Source organism: Suncus etruscus, chromosome 4 (genome assembly GCF_024139225.1).
Source record: "Suncus etruscus isolate mSunEtr1 chromosome 4, mSunEtr1.pri.cur, whole genome shotgun sequence".
Classification (NCBI taxonomy): Eukaryota; Metazoa; Chordata; class Mammalia; order Eulipotyphla; family Soricidae; genus Suncus; species Suncus etruscus.
Genome location: NC_064851.1, coordinates 6405155 through 6409956, shown reverse-complemented (window position 1 = coordinate 6409956; position 4802 = coordinate 6405155). Strand labels below are relative to the sequence as shown.

Below are 4802 nucleotides of genomic sequence, written 5' to 3'. Positions count from 1 at the left end.
ACACGTTCAGGCAAGTTTCCTGCCTCCAGGTTTTGCTGAGTTTCACTGATCGGCTCAAGTAATATTGTGGGGCAGGCAGTGCCCTCCTGGGACTCTCAGTCACTCACAGCTTCCTCCAAGGATGGCTCCAGCTCATGGCCCAAAGGCGCTGTGGGGCTCCCCACGTCACTTTGGCCATCAAGGCAGCAGGTGGCAGGTTGGAAAACCCCAAACTCTCCTGGCTATGGGCAATTTCATTTCTCCCAACACAATAAAGGGAACCTTTGGGCACCCCTTAGTTGGTGTCCAGGAGAGTGAGACCAGGGACCCTACCATGGCCAGCAGGGAGAGAAGTGACATGGACTACGATGCCCAGATCTCTGCAGTGATTCCTGCTGGGACGACTCACTCTCCCCTGACCTCCCTCAATTCCCTGGGTGCCAAAGCTCAGCGCATAGGGCAGATGGTGGTGCTGGGGTCTTGTCTTTTTCAGTAATGGGCTCACCCTTGGCCAAGAGGTGGCATGCGGTGCCTGTTCAGGGTTATGCTGAGAGGTGCAGGAGGTAGGTTTGGGCTCAGTGTACAATGATCGTGGGACCTGTCATACAAGGGGTCCAAATCTTGGGGAAACCTCAGAAGCCAGCACAGCCCCATTTCTGCCAGAGGGGCCCAATTGGACCAGAGAGGAGCCTCATTAGCCTCCATCCTTTTCCTGCCCCTGATTCTTACCAAACTGAAGGAAGATTCAGGCCACTGGGGACTCAGGACACTGGGATCAGCCTGATTCTTCTCCTGCAAGAGGTATGAATCAGCTTCACAACAGAAAACCCCCAAGCAGAGTGTGGCATCTGGGGACCCCAAGGGGCAGTTTTTGTGTACCCCAAAACTTCCCTGATCATGCAGAAGTCCTGCCTGTGAATCAGGGTCCTACCTGGTTCTTCAAGAAGTCCATTCTCTGGTTCTCTGGAACAAGGTCCCCCCCCTCTTTCACCTCATAGCACAGGTAGGTCGCATGTGATTTTTGGGTGAAATTCACAAAGAATGTCCTGATATCCATCCGGTCCCTGAGGGCCAAGAGAAATATGAGCCCAGTCCTGCCAGCAGCCAGAGCCTGCAGAGGACCAGACCTTCCACCCAGGACAGCGGGGGCCAGGCTGGTGTCTGCATCATGATGAGGGCCCTGGACAGGGCACTGGACTTCTGCTAACCTGTCTGGGGAGTGGGGTTTGGGCCCAGCATCTCACTGCAGAGTTTGGCTCCCCTCTGCCTGTCATGCACCCTACTTGCTATCAGGTCCCTCTCAGCTGTAAGGGACGCCCTTAAGCTTCTCTGTTCTCAGGGTTCACCATGGCACGCAGGCACACTCTTTCCATATCCCTGCCCAGTGGTGTCACCCAGATCAGGGATGAAGCCCTGGACTGGAGAAGAGATACTGAGGCCAAAGTGCAGGTTCTACATAGTATTAGGGGGTTGAGGGATCATGGTGACATTTAAGGAGGATGTGAAGCTCTGCCTGGGTCTAGCGGGCATGGACTCATAGGACATAGACATGATGACATGATCGAAGGGTTGCCCACTGCCCCCCAGGAGTGAAGAAGAGAAAAGAGGAATCCAGTAAAAATAGGGTTAGGGTATGCTCAGGAGTGGGGTACCTGTCCATGGTCTCTGAAGCTGTTGCCAAGTCTGTCTCTCCAGCTGATGCTTGGTCTTGCTGCTCTGAGCTCATTGTGTATCTGAACCTCTCTCCAGGATTCCCGAGCCTTATATGCTGCCCCAACTTTTGAAGGATTGCACAATATGTCGCATGTCACCCCTTCCTGGAACTCCATCACCATATTACCCTGTGGTGACTTTGAAAAGGCAACTCCTGTGCGTAACGTCACACCCTGAACAACAGGGACACACTAAGTTTCAGTTTCCTTTTGAGCTGGTGAATCAAAACTGATTGTGGGCAAGAAGCCAGCTATGAGCACAGAACAGCTGACATAAGTGACAAGGGTTGTTGGGTTACTGATCCTTCCCTAATCAATAATTGTACTCCACCCTAATGTGTGATCTGGTGATAGTATATTGAAGTACCCTTTACTTGGTATTCTCCCACCCTAGGTGGGACCTGATTCTTGTGAATAAAAACAGAGGTGTGAGGAAGGCTGGGGCTCATTCTCCGGTCTTCCACTGAGCTTTACTCCTTCTTCGAAGCAGAAAGCTTTTGTGGTTTGAATTTCTTGCTCGAGCACTGGATTTCCTGAACCCATTCTTGTGCCTCTTCCCTGTCTGAATTATTTCCTGCGGATCTCTACAACTGGAACTGTTCCTCCTGTCCTATTTGGACAGGGGAAAGTGAACTGCCTTTCCTGTCTGGGAGTTCGGTTAGGGATAGGGGTCACGGGGACATTCAAGGAGGATGTGAAGCTCCGCCTAGATCCAGGGGGGTTTGTCTCATAGGACACAGATATGACTGAGCCCCAGGAGAGAAGAAGAGAAAAGAGGAACCCAGTAAAAACTGAGGTTAGGGCCCGTTCAGGAGCAGGGTACCTGTCCATGGTCTCTGAGGCTGTTGCCAAGTTTGTCTCTCCAGCTGTTTCTTGGTCTTGCTGCTCTGGGCTCAGTGTGTATCGAACCTCTCCCCAGCTCCCCCCCCCCAGCCTTATATGCTGCCCCAACTTTTGAAAGATTGAGCAACACATCACATATCACCCCTCTTTGGAACCCCACCACCATACTACACTGTGGTGACCTTGAAAAGGCAACTACTGTGTCTGACATCACACTGAAAACTGGGACACACTAAGTTTCAGTTTCCCTTTGTGCTGGGCACCTCATAACTGATTTTGGGACAGGAACCCAGATGTGAGCACAGAACAGCTGATATAGGTGATAGGGGTCACATCAGAACCCCAAGATCCAGAGGGTCCTGAGGAAGTGGTGTCAGGATGGTCTTCAAAGTCAGAAGCAGTGACCAGTGTGCCAACCATATCACAGGGTCCCATGCAGAATGTCAGATATTTACCTTTCTGTGGTATACTGATGAGCAGAACTTTTCCTCTACTTGCCTCAACTTTACCAAAGGATATATATGCAAGAAATATCTTCAAAATTGCTGCACCAATACAGCAGTAGGGTGTTTGCCTTGCATGCAGCTGACCCAGGATGGACCTGGGTTAGATCTCCGGCGTCCCATCTGGTCCCCTGAGCCCACCTGGAGCCATTTTTTGAGTGCATATCCAGGAGAACCCCTGAGCATCAATGGGTGTGGCCCAAAACCCAAAATTTAAATAAATAAATAAATAAACAAAATTGCTGCACCACTAATAAAAGAAAATGGTATTCAGAAAGAAGGATTAACAGATAATTAATGCAAGAAATGTATGATGTAGTTTCAGGTATGGAGGATAACAAATACTTTATTTCATGTATAAAAAAATCAGATATAGGGGCAAAGTGATAGCACAGTGGTAGGGCATTTGCCTTGCACAAGGCCTACCCAGGTTGGACCCCTGTTGGATTCCCAGAATTTATGGTCCTCCGAGCTTGCCGGGGTGATTTCTGAGCACAGAGCCAGAAGATCAGAGATCTGGATACTACAAAACACGATTAGACATTGGATTTCCACCTGTATTGGAGTGGTATACATCTGTAGTCACCAATGATGAAACCAATGGTGAAACCATATTTGGAAAGGCATCCTGTACTAATGGAAGACTTCAATCACTTGGAGACAATTTGGCATTTTAGTCCAGGTCTTACAGGTTTCCCAAGAACTTGAACCTTAGATTTTTCTATTTATTTCATATTTTGCTCCCTTCTACACTCTCAGCTTTCCACGCCTTTTTTTTTGAGGGGGGCACTTGCACACCTGGAAGTGCTCAGGAGTTACTCCTGGCTTTGCACTCAGAAATCACTCCTGGCTCGGGTACCATTTGGGTCACGGGGAATCGAAACGCATCCCTCCTGAGTCAGCCATGTGCAAGACAAATGCCCTACCTCTGTGCTACCGTTCCAGTCCCTCCACGTTGTTTTTTTGTTTTTGTTTTTGTTTTTTATGAAGTTGTAAAGCAGATGATAGATGCCTTTGAAAGAAAGGCTTGTAAACTATTTGGTTCAGAAACAAATATCCCATTGGAATTAATGCTCCATGAAGTTCATCACACATAAAGGGAAGAAGGAACTGGACAATTCTTGGAGCCTCATCTATGTACTTAGGAAGTATTTTAACATTTATTTTAACAGTTAGAAAGTATTTGTTGAGGCTGGCATAGGCACAAGCATAGGGCATTTGCCTTGCATGTGTTAATCTAGGACAAGCCACCCCGTTCTATCCTCAGCGTCCCAGGAGTGATTTCTGAGCGCATAGCTAGGAGTAATCCCTGAGCATCACCAAGTGTGGCCCAAAAAGAAAAAAAAAGTATTTATTAAGTCCAACTCTTATTTATAAGCCATTTAAATTTTGTACTTGAAATACTTTGGAATCTGGTGACATTTAAAATTTTAAATGAAGGGCCCGGAGAGATAGCACAGCGGTGTTTGCCTTGCAAGCAGCCGATTCAGGACCAAAGGTGGTTGGTTCGAATCCTGGTGTCCCATATGGTCCCCCGTGCCTGCCAGGAGCTGTTTCTGAGCAGACAGCCAGGAGTAACCCTTGAGCACCGCCGGGTGTGGCCCAAAAACCAAAAAAAAAAATTTTTTTTAAATGAAATTTATTTTTTTTGGTTTTTGGGTCACACCAGGAGACACTCAGGGATTAACTCCTGGTTCTGCACTCAGAAATCTCCCCTGCTCAGGGGACTATATGGGATGCCGGGAATCAAACCAATGTTTGTTCT

The 4802-nt window shown here is 48.3% G+C and overlaps 1 pseudogene; it reads left to right on the top strand.

The window, feature by feature from the left end:
• The first annotated feature begins 2961 nt into the window (after positions 1 to 2961).
• Positions 2962 to 4134, top strand: LOC126006355 (coenzyme Q-binding protein COQ10 homolog B, mitochondrial-like; annotated as a pseudogene).
• Positions 4135 to 4802: the final 668 nt, after the last annotated feature.